General features: G+C 37.3%; 1 protein-coding gene and 1 pseudogene across 1 annotated transcript in view; one reads left to right on the top strand and one right to left on the bottom strand.

The window, feature by feature from the left end:
• The window catches only part of LOC143039079 (neuroligin-3-like), a 367,639-nt gene that overhangs the window by 39,639 nt on the left and 310,500 nt on the right, over positions 1 to 17,500 (top strand). The gene's annotated exons all lie outside the window — the stretch shown is intronic.
• On the bottom strand, positions 483 to 1,062 carry LOC143038763 (uncharacterized; annotated as a pseudogene).

Below are 17,500 nucleotides of genomic sequence, written 5' to 3'. Positions count from 1 at the left end.
TTTTATTTTCTAAAACCTATATAACGATAGAATGTCAAACTAAAAAAAAGAATAAAATGTGACATTTTAAACAATATATCAATTTTTCTTCTCACAATTTATACTAGAGTGGCACCGACTATTGCACTTGTGACCTTTATAACATTTGCAGCGATTTGTTTGACACTGTTTCTTGCTTACAGTACAGTTGCACTTAACATATCTTTGACCACCAATCCTAGATGATTGCTGTTCTACCTGATGAAGTCCTATTTCCTTGTCTGCATTCACGTCACCAGTGCTATACAGTTGCTGGGTACAAATATGAAGTTGGATTCCATTGTAGCCTCCCTTGATTAATTCTTCTTTCACGGGTATTTTATACATGTCATTTTTGTTACGGTCTAAGATCACACCGATAACATTTCGTGGATCACCTTTCCCTCGATCAACTAACGGGATGGGAACTGTCACGTTATCTTCTGGATTACCTGGGACGTGTTCTAAACGACTACGTTTGACTATGCGCTCAGCTTGCGCTAACTGACCGGCTGCTGCTTTGAACCGTTGAAGTGCTTTGTTTTCTTGGAGCTTATGAAGTCTTCCTTGAGGATTCTGGCCAGAGTGGGGCTGTCTGGATAGGCAGAGCCCTCTGATGAACCATCTGAATGAACGAAAACAAAGAGTAAATGCAGTTACTTTTGTTTGCTTAATAATAGAAGAGAACATTTAATTAATCGTGAAAGACTTGCCATGTGGTTTTGAGCTTAATCACATTAGTTATCAATTACCTTTTATAATCTTTTTTGTGAGTATCACTGCCTGGCTGAGTGAAGTCCTCAGGCGAGTCATTTCGAGGAGTAGATCACACAGGTGAATAGTCTGGATGATTCATGCACTGAGGTGAATCATCTGGAGGGCTCGTGCACTGTAATGAATTGTCTTGAGTGTTCGTAGACTTGGGTGAATAATTTGGAGGGTTCATGCACTCAGGTGAATCGGCTGGAGGGTTTGTGCATCGTCTGGACGAGTAGAGTCAGAGGGGAAACTGTAAGCTCCAAGTAAATCCTCTTCAGTGATCATTGTCTTCAAAACTTCTTCTGGAAGTGCAGTTGAGCGTAGACCTACTCTGGCCTCAACATCAAAGAGTGCTTTGTATGGGGATTGTTTGATTCCAGAATGGTAACTGGTGTTCTTTTGGTACTGCACAAACCCGAGTCCCATGGGCCAGTCACTTGTATCATTATCATCTAACCATGAAATTAGCATGTCTTTTATATCACAATTAAGGCGTTCAACTGACCCCTGACTCTGTGGATACCTTAGTTAACCATAGAAGTTTGAGTTCCGAAATAACCAATGCTGTAAATTCACTACCATTATCACTTTGAAGAATTTGAGGCTCTCCAAACATTAGAAATATGTCCAATAGTTGGAATGTGATCTCAGCGGCTCTTTTTGAAGTTTAGGGACGCAATATGCAATATTGTTAGAGGATCTTGGTTCACCATTATCCACTTGTATGGCGCAAGACTGCATGTGAACAAGATCAACCTGAGATTGTGACTGCAGTCCTTTGATAAAATCGGTTTGACAGTAACACCCTTGGTCGCACATCTCTTCCGTTTCTTTTGACACTAACACACAGAGATTTGAACAATTCTAGAGTATCTCTCGTTACGTTAGCATATCTTGGCAAATTTTTGACCATTTTTTCTCTGCCGCCATGTCCCGTTGCAATGTGAGCAAGTTTTATTGTGTCAAACATATCCACAATGTGCACAAAATAAACATGTTCTTGAGTCTTGTTATTCCGTTTTTTATCAACTTTACAACACCACCACATTGAAGAACTTCGTAACGTCCAAGGATGTAATACATCACTTCCTCGTAAAAATGTTCATCCGTGGGAACACGCAATATCTTCTACAAATGAAGTACACCTCACGGAAGGACAATGCCAGGGACAAGGCCAACACACAACTGCAATGGCTTGCTGTCCACACACACACACACACACACACACACACACACACACACACACACACACACACACACACACACACACACACACACACACACACACACACACACACACACACACACACACACACACACACACACACACCTATACACACACACACACACATACACACACACACACACACACACACACACACACACACACACACACACACACACACACACACACACACACACACACACACACACACACACACGCACACACACACGCACACACACACACACACACACACACACACACACACACACACACACACACACACACACACACACACACACACACACACACACACACGACTCGGTGGCGCGGTTGGTAGAGCACTGGACTGCCAGCGCGGTGGTGCCCGCAGTATCTGGTTCGAATCCTGCCCAGGGCCGGAATTATTTCGGTATCGCTGCGCTTCGGGTCGTTACTCTGACTCTCGTGGGCGGGGAGTTGTGTGTGTGTGTGTGTGTGTGTAAGGTCATAGCATTACCCATTGATCGGTCATACGAGCTCTGAGCTCTCTTCCGGGAGGGAAATAGCTGTCGCTCACGGGTCCAACACGTGCTCACAAAAACGATCTCAGGGCTCATAGAACATCTAACTCCCTGGTTCGTCACCTGGACAAATGTGGACATCTACCTGATTGGAACAACACAGAAATTCTACACGAGGGATTTGAAAAGAAAATGAGAAAAACTGTGGAAGCTGCACATATCGCCACCAACAAGAACAACAACGACAGAGACGGATTTAAATGCCTCTCGAAAGCAGCAAGTGTCCTAATAATTAAATCGTTAGCCAAAGGGAAAACATGACGCTCATACCTTGGCGGGTTCCCTCTCACTACGAATATAAGAATTGTGATCCGTCTGTAATGCTGTAGTCCTCTGAAGAAGACCAAGTTGGTCGCAACGTTAGGGCAATAAACTCTATTCCTAACACATCTTCGTTTGCCCTTCCCCACCCACATTCTCTCTCATTTGTCTGAAATAATCTTAAATATATATATATATACAGTATATATATATTTATATATATATATATATATATTTTTGTGTGTGTGTATGTGTGTGTGTGTGTGTGCGTGCGTGTGTGTGTATATACATATATATATATATATATGTGTGTGTGTGTATAAGAGACATGACTGCAAGTCTACATGGGTACGCAAGTTTCCAAGAAATGACAAATATGAACAAGTTGATGCAAAGCACATCGTACTTTGCCTAGCAGCAGCTATTTCCGTAGGTGCAGATTCATATTGCATTCCTCCACCAAGGCAAAGGTCATGAGGTAACCCGTGCAACTTGTCGCAAGTTGAAAATACTAAACGTTTATTTGCCTGCTATCGGTTTTTTATTTTTTTTTTATTTTAATAAGTTCTTGTAAACAGGTATATTTTTTTTTTACGAGTTATTGAAAATCAAAAGCCTTACTGTCAATTCAATACCAATATGAATCTTTCTATGTAATATATAAATATTAATAATAGTAAATATTAATTTAGATTTTTTTAGTTAAAGCTTTCTACAAAAGTGCCTTCTAGAACTTAAGGTTGCATTGCATTCTTGCTCTTGTGTTGGCTGAAAAAAATTATGATTGAATAAATTATTACGGATGAAAAATAAGAATGGTATAATTTGCGTCTGAAATATGCTACACAACTTTTGAGGTAGTTGAGGAAGAAGAAGAAAATTCTTTATAATATTTTCATTGTATTGATTCATCCCAAACTTTTATTGGGCCACATAGGGATTATTATGAAAAAAAAGCATGGTTGCTATGTCAGCATGGTCTCACTCGCTGTCAAGAAAGTACAATTGTAAATAAAGTAAGCAAACTTATATGACAAGAGTACATATTTTTCGGTATTATTTAATTTTTTCTTATAGATTCCTTTGTGTGTTTTGGAGTCCACACACACACACACACACACACACACACACACACACACACACACACACACACACACACACACACACACACACACACACACACACACACACACACACACACACACATATAAATGTATATATATATATATATATATATATATGTATATATGTATATGTATATATATATATATATATATACATATATATATATATATATATATATATGTATATATATATATATATATATATATCCATAGGTTATTACGATCGTAAATGTTTAACCTTAGTTTGATTCAGTTATGCAGATTAAGTTAGGCAAGATTAGGCTAGATTACACAATGTCAAATAAGGTCAGATAAGGTTACATAAAACTATACTAGGGTAGACTAGGTTAGAGTAGATTAGATTAGGTTATATTAGGCTAGATGAGAAAAAAGTAAAGGATGAGGCTAACCTACACTAGACTAAATAAGGCTAGATTATATGAGATTATGTTAGCTCAGTGTGGGCCTTGTTGATTGATGGAAAATCGAAAGTTATTCTCCAACGTGCTCGTTATATGCGTAAATGTATATAAAAAGGAAATAGTTGGTGAGAATGATAAGGGCAATAGTTGCCAAAAACAATACAAAAACCGATAGTGGCTGCGAGCGTCGGTGGGAACAATAGAGGCAAGTGTCAGTGGACAATAGCGACTTTGGTGTCCAGTAAGTAAAGAGAAAGAATGAAAGAATTAGTATATTTTATATTACGGATTTGCGACGGTAATAATGTACATATAATTCATATATATATATATATATATATATATATATATATATATATATATATACAGTATATATATGTATATATATATATATATACAGTATATATATATATATATATATACAGTATATATATATATATATATATATATATATATATATATATATGTGTGTGTGTGTGCGTGTGCGTATCTGCATGTGCGTATGTGTGTGTGTGTGTGTGTGTGTGTGTGTGTGTGTGTGTGTGTGTGTGTGTGTGTGTGTGTGTGTGTGTGTGTGTGTGTGTGAAAATAGATGCATCCGCCACCCATGTACACAAGATGCCACGTCTCGTTTGTGCCTATTCCCCTAAGCATGATGTTTTTAGGTTGATTGGTTCGTGAACGTGACACGCTTGTCCACTTGTGGTAACATAAAGAATATGTCGCTACTTTTGTACTTGAAGATAAGGAGGTAAGTCGCCGGCTTTTATCATTTTATCATCAGTGAACTTATATTTGTATTTATCACGGCTGTATTATCTATATATAATTTTATACTATTTTATGTCTAATTTACATTTGTTTTATATGAAGGATTGTTAGAAGTAAAGAGGACTATGCAAAGTCAAGGCAAGACTGGGATTATGAGGGAAAATGGCTAATAATTACAAAGGATTATAAAGGCAGAGCATGCCGACAAGAGACCTTTTGGTCCATATCAAGGTGCAAAAAAAAAAAAAAAAGTATAATAATGATGAATAGATAGATAAATAAACAAATAAATAAATGAATAAATAAATAAATAAATAAAAACTATAATAAAGTAAATAATAATAATAGATAAAATAATTGGATCTGTAGAGATTGAAATATGGTATTCAAGTAAAATAACTTAACATGAGATAAACACAGTGAAAAACAGGAACAAAAGGATGTTAAAAGAAAATGACTGGAAAACAGGGAAAGATGAAACATGAACTACAAAAAGAGTTGAGAAAACAGATCAGTGTGATGACCAACATAGGAATATTTGAAAAAAAAAAAAAAAAAAAAAAAAAAAAAATCCTGGAATTTCTTGTAGTATAAAAGTGTTGACATGCGGTTGGAAAGAAATTGCTCTGAGATATTCAAGGTAAATAATCAAAATATGAATTATAGTAAATGGTGAGAGAAAAGGAAATGTGAAAAATAGAATGAAAATAACAAGAGGGAATTTTATTACAAAAATGAGTAGAATAGAAAGCAAATGGAATAAGATATTTTTAACGTTATTTAAATTCAAACGAACAAATGAATGATGTAACAGTAATAACAGTGGGGAACATAAAAAAAAAAAGAGGACGAGAGGAGGAAGATAATGGATATCTTAGATATAAGAAAAATAATATATATATCAATAATATACATCATAACCAAGAAGGATTCTGAGAGAGAGTAAGAAGACAGACACGTGTCCGGAAGCAAAGGGGCTTTGGAAGATGCAGGACGGCAAAAAGAGGAGGAGGTAAAAAAAATTGGAAAAAAGGTTTTGCGTTTCGCCTCAATCATAATGAGAAGGAAGACAGAAGGGAACACGCCAACTACTTAGGTACGAGTTTGCTGGTCCCCTCTGCAAAGTAATTGAGAAGAGTATGAATATTAGAAATTAGAGCTTCATTGCATTTCTCTGGAAAATACACACGAATAAGTAAATATGGAAATAGCGTGGACGATAGTTGAGCTGCATGGAATGGCTGCATTTCTCAGTTATTTTTGAGATTTTTTTTTTCTCCCTGACATTCTTTTCTCATTCTCTTTCCTTAGTTTCCCTTAACAGGATCATAATCCTCTTATTATATCTATCTGCCAGTCGCTTCTTGTCCAATTATTTTGTCTTTCTTTTCCTTACTGATTTTATCATCCCTTTTTTTTGTCTCTTCTCCTCGACATTTTCCACCATTTTGCAATCCCACCCTTCCAGCCAATCTTCGTAAGTAACCATCTTCTTTTCAATCTTTTGTTTACCGACACATAATGTAGGAGTACACACACACACACACACACACACACACACACACACACACACACACACACACACACACACACACACACACACACACACACACACACACACAAAGGATTACAAAGGCAAAGCATGCCGACAGGAGACCTTTTGATCCATATCTAGGTCGGATGCAAAAAAAAAAAAAAAAAAAAAAAAAAAAAAAAAAAAAAAATAATAAAAAAATAAAAAAAAAAAAAATAAAAAAACAAAAAAAAAAAAAAACATATTAATAATAAATTAAAACTATAAATTAAAACTATAACAATGTAAATAACAATTAAAATACATAAATAAATGCATTGGTATAGTTGAATAACAAACAAACAGGTAAATAGTAAATGATAATAAATTGACATATAACTAATAATAAATGAAAATCAGACAGACAAATTATAACAAAACAAAAACAAATAATATAACATAAATTATAATCATTACAGCATCTTACTTAGGTATTTATCTAAATGATTCTTAAAGCTTCGAACTGAACTACATTGCACTACCTGTGCAGGAAGTTTATTCCATTCATTAACTACACGGTTGGCAAAGTTGTTTCTACCTACTTCCAAATTGAATCTATTTCCGGACAGTTTGAGACCATTGTTTCTTGTCTGATTCTCATTCAATGTGAAAATTTTGTCACTTTTGATGTTGTCAATTCCCTTTAAAATCTTAAAGACCTGTATCAAGTCACCTCTGAGTCTACGCTTTTTTAGGGAAAACAGATTCATGTGCTTAAGTCGATTTTCGTATGATTTATTTTTGATATTTGGAATCAGTTTTGTGGCTCGCCGTTGTACTTTTTCCAGTCTGTCAATGTCTTTAATGAGATTCGGTGACCATACAGAAACAGCATATTCCAAATGTGGACGAACTAACGATTTATATAGCTTGTTAATGAGTGATGGACTTTTGAAATCAAAAGATCGCGCAATCAATCCCAGAATCTTATTTGCTTTCTCAGAGGCTGAAATACACTGCTTAGATGATTTGAGGTCGTTACTGATAATTACGCCGAGATCTTTTTCACTATCCACTTTTGTTAACGAATTTCCAAATAACTTGTAATCGTACTTGCTGTTATTTTTACCTATGTGCATTACCTTGCATTTACTTGTGTTAAATTTCATTAGCCACTTTTCAGACCATTGCTGTAATTGATCTAAATCTTCTTGAATATCTAATTGGTTTGAGTGATCATTTGCCACTCCGCACAGTTTTGTATCATCAGCAAATTTGGAAATAGTAGATTTTAGTCCATGGTCTATATCATTTATATATACTATGAATAGAAGTGGCCCAAGAACGGAACCCTGAGGAACTCCACTTGCAACACTTTTCCATCCAGAAGTTTTTCCATTTAAAACAACTCTCTGTTTTCGACCTTTCAACCAATTACTAGTCCAACCTAATAGGCTACCACTTATTCCATGCAAAGCTAATTTAGTAAGTAGTCTTTCGTGTGGGACGGTATCAAAAGCTTTTGCAAAGTCTAGATATATTAAATCTATATTGTTTCTTTTGTCATAATTCGAGACAACTGTGTTGTAGAATTCGAGTAAGTTAGTCACGCAAGAACGTTTCCGTCTGAAACCATGTTGGCTATCATTTATCAAACGATTACTTTCTAAATGATATTCGATAGCATCTCTGATGATAGTTTCCATTATTTTTCCTACGATCGAAGTCAAACTAATAGGCCTATAGTTATTTGGTTTCTTTTTGTCACCTTTTTTGAATATGGGAGTAACGTTAGCTAGCTTCCATTCTCTTGGGACATCTCCGGATATGATGGATTTCTTGAAAATAATTTCTAATGGAACAACAATCTCATACGCACGCACACACACACACACACACACACACACACACACACACACACACACACACACACACACACACACACACACACACACACACACACACACACACACACACACACACACACACCTCTCATGGCGCTGTGGTTAGAGCTCTGGCCTGACACTACGGAGGTCCGGGTTCGACTCTCGCCCGGGGCTGAAATAATATCAGTATCGCAGCGCTGAGGGGTGTTACTCCAACTCTCGTGGGCGGGGAGTTGGGGGTGTGTGTGTGTGCAAGGTCATAGCATTACCCATAGATCGGACCTACGAGCTCTGAGCTCTCTTCCAGGAGGGAAATAGCTGTCGATTACGAGTCCAACACGTGATCCAAAAGACCAAGTGAATACACACGATGATCATTTGTACTCGTTGAAAAACTATGACTTTAGGAAGCCCAAGTTTATGGGAATGAGAATATCTTTTGGGGAAACAGACTGTGAAGTTCAAGAATCAATGTTAGAATAAAGCAATGGGAAAGAATAACAAAGTTGAATGTGGATAGAACCGTGTATAAAGATGCAACAACACAAACAGCCATACTGAGTGGTAGTGTCCTGTCCTCGTCTAGGAAGAAGGGTCACTTTATGGGAGATGAGGGAGGTTGTATGAGATAAGACTGGAGGTATAAGATGTGTATAGTTACTGGAAGCACTGGTTGTGAGAAGACCCGCAAGGCTTGACGGGTTTTCAATCTGGATGCTCAAAGAATGTCAGGAGCAGCGGGTGGATAAAATACTCGAAGTAATTTTTTATGTTCGCTAAAGGAAAAGTAAGTAATAAATGACTAAGTCGGGTGTTATTGTGCCAATTAAACTGGTGACAAGGATATTTTTTTTTCAAGAATAAAGACCACTGTCTTTGGCCCTTGTGGTACTTAAAATGTGTGAAAGTAATGTGAAAGATAGGTAAAGTATTAAGAAGAGGATAACATCCTAGTGGTAAAAGGAAGGTCATGGGTTTCCAATTTGCTGAGCAGAAATCAATGTAGCAGAGAAAACCTCGTTTGAGGAGGAAGCATTTATTGATTGTAAAAGAAGATTCCTCTAATGGTGTTTTCTCTGACAAAACTACCGGACGTGGCCGACATAAAAAAAAAAAAAAAAAAAAAAAAAAATAATGATGTCCTGCAAGAAAGGGATGGTTGGATGTACTGTGTTTCTTTGGACCTAGAAAAATAACTTGGATATACCTCACACGAAATTGTTGTGGAAGTTTAAACATATAGGATGTCTTAAAGCAAATGTGCTAGAATTGATAAAAAGCTTTCTGAGGAACATATAAATGAAGGCAGTAAAGTAGAAACAATTATAAAAGACTAGATGTTTGGAAAAAAAAAAAAAAATAATATCTATATATATAAAAAAAATATATATATATATATATATATATATATAAATATATATATATATATATATATATATATATATATATTATACATTATTGATTCGTGGAATAATTTTGATGAAGCGACAGTGCAGCTAAAACATAAAATTTTAAGTTTGGATTTTGCTAATGGAAACGTTGACAAATGGAAATACAAGCATATTTCCTGTATTATATACTGCAACTGGGTAAACACACATACTCACACACACACACACACACACACACACACACACACACACACACACACACACACACACACACACACACACACACACACACACACACACACACACACACACACACACACACTCACACACACGCACACACACACACACACACACACACACACACACACACACACACACACACACACACACACACACACACACACACACACACACACACACACACACACACACACACTTGAATCCCGCCCAGGGGTGAAATAATTTAATTATCGCTGAGCTGCGAGTCGTTACTCCAACTCTCGTGGGCGGGGAGTTGGGTGTGTGCGTGTAAGGTCACAGCATTACCCAAGATCAGTCATATATGAGCTCTGCGCTCTCTTCCGGAGGGGTAATAGCTGACGATTACGAGTCCAGCACGTAATCCAAGACCATGTTGAATCACACACACGAGCGCACTCTCGCTTCCTTTACTCGCGAAGAAGGAATTCGTTCTTAAATCAGGGTTTTAGATATTCACCAGTGTCTTGCCACTCTTTCACCCAATGTTTTTTTTCTCCGAGTAATAATAATCATCTAATGAAGCTATTTCTTCATCAATGTTTGTATAGAGACTGAAAATGGATAAAGAAAATCAGAATCAAAAGAATAGAAATGGTCAAGTGGAAAATCAGAGATAAGCGTCATGACATTCTCGTGTTGAGGTAATAATTTAACATTAAGTCCCCTTGCGATGATGTCACAGCTTACAGATTTTGTTTTGGTATACAACGCACAATTTCATTGAGACGGTGTGTGTGTGTGTGTGTGTGTGTGTGTGTGTGTGTGTGTGTGTGTGTGTGTGTGTGTGTGTGTGTGTGTGTGTGTGTGTGTGTGTGTGTGTGTGTGTGTGTGTGTGTGTGTGTGTGTGTGTGTGTGTGTGTGTGTGTGTGTGTGTGTGTGTGTGCGTGTGTGTGTGGGCGTGTGTGTGTGAGAGAGAGAGAGAGGTATAGAGAGGGAAATAGCTGTCGATCACGATTCCAACACGTGATCCAAGACCATGGTGAATCACACGCACACACACACACACACACACACACACACACACACACACACACACACACACACACACACACACACACACACACACACACACACACACACACACACACACATGTACATACACACGAACACACACACACGCACACACACGCATACAAACACACACACACACACACACACACACACACACACACACACACACACACACACACACACACACACACACACACACACACACACACACACACACACACACACACACACACACACACACACACACACACACACACACGTATTCAATTTCAACTAATGCCAGGCAATTTTATTCACCTGATGACAAATGGCTTTACTAAATGGAGATAAATTTAAACAAAAAAGTAGAATTATATTTGAACATAGTAGTATTAAAGAAAGCAAAAAATGTAGTTAGATACGAGGAGAAACAAAAGGTCATAGTGATATAAAACGAGCAAAAAAAAAAAAAAATCCGCTTCAGTAAAAGATGAATAGAATGAGATAATGTTTTATTTAGAATGATAAACTATTAGAATAAACACGAATAGGGACGTTTGGTGTCCAATTAAAGGCACGACACGGAGGCTCGTTTCCAGTAGAAATGGGTAATAAGTTCTACCGTTTAGTGATTTAGTGCTTAATTTGGTAGAAATAATTGGTGCGACGGACAGAGTAAACAGCTGGAATAAGAGGAACATCAGTCGGCAGTGAAATGACTAATGTCCATCATCCCAATGCGAAATTACAGAAAATGGGAATTTGTGTGACATTCCCCATCAACAACAGCACCAATAAGCGTGTATTAGTTGGTGTGTTTTTCCAAGCTGTTTTATAAAATGAAAAATGATAGTTATAAGTGTCTAGAATAAGAATAATGGTGACATGTATACACGCGTACGTATGTATATATCTATTTGATTATGTATGTGTGCATATATTTACATATATATGCATATATACGTATACATACATATATATATATATATATACATATATATATATATATATATATATATATATATACACATATATATATACATATACTGTATATATATATATATTGATAAGTATTTTAGACAAATTATTTGGATGATGGAGAACATATATACAGGGGAAGGCTCGGAACCCTATACACTCTAACGTTTCGTTCGCGTAGAACTTCTTCAGAGAGTGTATGTAGAACTGCAATTGGAGTTTATGTACTAAATCTAATTATCTTTTCGGACACTTGGGAAAGGTCGTTTTTCTGGCGTGTTTTAGAATTAAAATACTAGTTTCTTTAGCTAAATTGATAAACCCTCCTCGATGATTCGATGAATTATTAGTAGAAATATATGCTGATTCAACAATTCTTCTAGTGAATTTATCAAAACCTTTATGTAGCACTTCAGCTTTTCTCCAGTTTGGTAAATGATCGAATTTTTCCGCATGAACTACTAAAGAATTAGATGTCCTATGTGCTTTTATGTCGTTTTTATGTTCATAAATTCTTTTTTCTAATCCTCTTGACGATTCGCCATAATAAGCCATTGAGCAACTATTGCACGGGACATCTAATTCTTTAGTAGTCCTATTGCACATAGGACATCTAATTCTTTAGTAGTTCATGCGGAAAAATTCGATCATTTACCAAACTGGAGAGAAGCTGAAGTGCTACATAAAGGTTTTGATAAATTCACTAGAAGAATTGTTGAATCAGCATATATTTCTACTAATAATTCATCGAATCATCGAGGAGGGTTTATCAATTTAGCTAAAGAAACTAGTATTTTAATTCTAAAACACGCCAGAAAAACGACCTTTCCCAAGTGTCCGAAAAGATAATTAGATTTAGTACATAAACTCCAATTGCAGTTCTACATACACTCTCTGAAGAAGTTCTACGCGAACGAAACGTTAGAGTGTATAGGGTTCCGAGCCTTCCCCTGTATATATGTTCTCCATCATCCAAATAATATATATATATATATATATATATATATATATATATATATATGTGTGTGTGTGTGTGTGTGTGTGTGTGTGTGTGTGTGTGTGTGTGTGGGTGGGTGCGTGTGGGTATGTGTATTATCATCGGTCTCCGTCGGTCATGACGGTTATATTTATAACCATTTGTTAGTTTTCTAGACTGACTCCTCGGCTTGAGGAGCATCTCTTATGACTGATTAGACCAGAGGTTCCCAAACTGTGGGTCATGACCCCCAAAAGGGTCCTGAGCCTTTATCTCTGGGTCATGGAGGGTTCAACTGTAAATACATTCAACCACACAGACCCGCAAATTGATTTGCTTGTATCAATACGATATTAAAAAATTAGTACGTTTCAGAGGGCTCATAAAGCTGAGGGTCATGTTAGGTTTGGTAATACTGAAAAGGGTCACGTATTGGAAAAGTTTGGGAAACAATGGTATAGACCGATGCGAGAGTGACAGTCACGGTCGCATAGGTCGTATATGTGTGTTGATTCTGGTCTGTTGACTGTCGTTTCCTTTCTGCGAGCTCGCTTTTCTGCTGCCACAGCAGACAACTTCTCTTCACCAGTCAGCAGCTGTTTGTGAAGCGTGCTTCTCCAGCTGGTGCGGTCGGCTGCGATGTCCTCCCAGGAGTTGGTGTTGATGTCGAGCGCCTTCATGTCTCTCTTGCACACATCCTTGTACCTCAGCTGCGGGCGGCCTAAGCTTCTCTGTCCTGTGGCAAGCTCTCCGTAGAGGATGTCTTTTGGGATTCGGCCATCTTCCATGCGGCAAACGTGACCTAGCCAGCGCAGCCGACGTTGTCTCAACAAGGTGAACGAAATGGGAAGGCCAACGCGAGACAGGACGTCAGTGTTGGTCATCTTGTCTTGCCAGGAGATGCCAAGTATGCGTCGAAGGCGTCTGAGGTGGAAGGAATTGAGTTTTTTCTCCTGGCGGGCATATGTGGTCCATGTCTCGCTGCCGTATAGCAAGGTGCTGAGGACGCAGGCGTTGCACACGGCCGTTTTTGTCTTCACGGTCAGCTTGGGGTTGGTCCACACTCTTGATATGAGGCAATCTAGTGTTGTGGCTGTCTTCCCGATCCTCTTGTCTATCTCAGCGTCAAGGGAGAGATTATCGGTGATGGTCGATCCAAGGTATGTGAACTGGTGAACAACATCGAGTTCATGGTCGTTGATGATGATGACTGGTGGCGCAGGAGTGTCTTGGCCTAGGACGTTGGTCTTCTTCAGACTGATGGTCAGCGCGAAGTCTTTGCGGGCCTATAAGAAGCGGTCTTTCAGCAGCTGCCGTTCCCGTTGGGTGTGTGTCGCCACTGCTGCGTCATCAGCGAACAGCATCTCTGATGAGGCCCTCACGAACCTTGGTCCTTGGTTTTAGGCGGGCGAGATTGAAGAGCCTGCCATCTAATCTGGTCGGCAGGTATATTTCGTCTTGTGCTGTGCCGAATGCGTGCCTCAGGAGGAGAGCGAAGATCACAAAAGAGAGTTGGGACGAGCACGCACACTTGTTTGACCCAGCTGCGTATGTTCAAGGGCTCGGAGATGTTGCCATTGAACTGCACGTTCTCTTTCATGTTAGAGTGGAAAGACTCGATTAATCTGTGCAGTTCTGGGAGACAGCCGATCTTTCTGAGAGCCTTGAAAAGACCGTCTCTGTTGACAAGGTTGAAGGCCTTGGCGTCCACTGCTCTTTACACTTCTCCTGGAGTTGAAGGAGGGAGAAGATCATGTCTACCGTGGACCTTTTAGCCCGGAAGCCACATTGTGATTTCGAGTAGACACGCTCAGCCAGCTTCTGCAGTCGGATGAAAAGGACCCGAGCGCAGACTTTGCCTACGAAGCTGAGTAAGGAGGTGCATCTATAGTTGTTCCAGTCACTTTTCTTGCCCTTGTTATTGTGTAGGGTAATGATCTTGGCATCTTTCATATCCTGAAGCACAGCTCCCTCTCTCCAGCATTGGCGGAGGATCTCGCGCAGAGGCTGCAGTATGGTACTTTTGTAGTGCTCAATGAGACCTGGGGAATACTGCCTGGTGCCTTTCATGTTGTCGGACTGTCAATACACAAAAAATGTATATATATATATATATATATATATATATATATATATACATATATATGTGTACATATATATATATATATATATATATATATATATATATACATATATATATATATACATACATAAGAATGAAGGTGGAAGACAGTTGCGGCAGCATACATTAACATTTATAACAACATGAACCATAGAGAAGGCTTTATATGTCTAGCAGAATACGCAAATAAAATAACAAGCTCTCCGAAGCGTCCCGTGAGATGAACCGTCCATGTATAAAATCTCCTGTTATGTTTGAGTTGTTAGCTTTGTGATCAAGACCCTGCGGGTCGAAACGTTAAAGCGTGAAATTCTCCCATTACTCCTCGTCTGCTTCTTCCACCTTCACTCTTTATTGTCATAATATAGTCAATATATATACATATACATACATATATATATATATATATATATATATATATATACATATATATATACATATATATTATATGCTAATAAGAACACGGGTACGTGTGTTCACTTATGCAAAGTAGACCACTTGGAAAAAGAAACTACCGAAGCAGCGCGCTTTCGTATATTACATCTACAGTGCAACACGTGATGTTGCACTGAAGATGTAATATACGAAAGCGCTCTGCTTCGTTAGTTTCTTTTTCCAAGTGGTCTACTTTGCATATATATATATATATATATATATATACATGCACACACACATGCACACACACACACACACACACACACACACACACACACACACACACACACACACACACACACACACACACACACACACACACACATATATATATATACATATATATATATATATATATTCATATATATATATATGCATATATTTATGTATGTATATATATATATATATATATATTGAATAAGAACGATTACATTGATAAAATGGAAACTTTATTGACTTATGAAAACACATACCCTAAGTTAAAGAAAAATCCTTTAGAGTCGGTCAACATCAATTACAAATCAAAGTTAATACAACAATTAAAATGTCATGAATATTTAATAAGAGTTCTCATCTACTAGCCCATCTCTTCCATAAATGTTTGGATTAATCAAAACTCACAAGCCCGATAACCCTGTGAAACCACTAGTTCCATAGGATCCGTCAATTATAAACTCTCTAAGTGGCTCGTCTCCATCTTAAGTCCTCTTGTCGGTTTCGTCTTAAGTAGTCATATTAAGAACAATGTAGACTTGTTAATAAGCTTTACAACCAAAATTTGGATTACGATTTTAAATCAGTAAGCTATGATGTTACTTCGTTATTTACTCATGTCCCTGTTTTAAGATATATTGGCGTTCCTTGAAGAGGAACGGAAGAAACATGAGTTGCCCCTACGTACCACCACTATCATTGATTTAATTAGATTATTCATTGTTTATTTAAATTTTGTGTTTGACGGGAAATATTTCCATAAAAATTTTGGTATGGCTATGAGCTACCCATTTCCTCCAATTCATAATAATCTTTACATGGAATTTTTTTTAAAGTAATTTATTACCTAAAATTTTCCACAATAATGTTTCATTGTATAGATACATTGATAATATCTTATTTCGCCTGCCTATGATGTGCTGATCTAAACTTAGCGCCATGGAAGTAGAGGAAAGTAATCATTTACCTTTCCTAGATGTAATGATTTACAGAAATGAAAGGGTCTCAAATTTGATATCTACAGAAAACTCACAAATATCCTTTCATATGTACATGTTTATTCGTACAATCATTGTAGGACAAAAATGTCAGTGTTATCATCAGTGTTCCTTAGAGAGTATGAATTTGTAGTCCGGAGTTTTTGGATGATGAATTCTTAAGAATATATGACAAGGTTTTAAAATTGAAATATCCTAAGCACTTCGTAGATAATTATTTTAAAATGGTAAAAAAGTCTTTCTATGAGGAAATTACTAGTAAAACCTTTAATGTAAAAAAACCTACTTGTTCTTCCTTTCCATGAGAATTTCGTCAAACGTACCTCATATTCTTAAGACTTTCAACATTCAAGTAGCATTTAAGAACTCCAATACAGTTAGAAGCCTTTAAATTAAAAAACTCTGCTGATAAGGAAGAAGGATTTATATTATCAATTTCACGTAAAAATTGTGACAAATACTATATAGGTCAGACTGGAAAAGAACTAAAAATAATGTTAAAACAACATCAGTATAACGTCAGGAATGGTCAAATGTCTAACGCATTATTTGTTCATTTAAGAGGTTTTAATCATTGCATTAATTGGAAGGGTGCCA

The sequence above is a fragment of the Oratosquilla oratoria genome, chromosome 25 (assembly GCF_046742065.1).
Source record: "Oratosquilla oratoria isolate Oo_2021 chromosome 25, ASM4674206v1, whole genome shotgun sequence".
Lineage (NCBI taxonomy): Eukaryota > Metazoa > Arthropoda > Malacostraca > Stomatopoda > Squillidae > Oratosquilla > Oratosquilla oratoria.
Note: the sequence above shows the minus strand (reverse complement) of the source record. Positions and strands in the feature narration are given on the sequence as shown.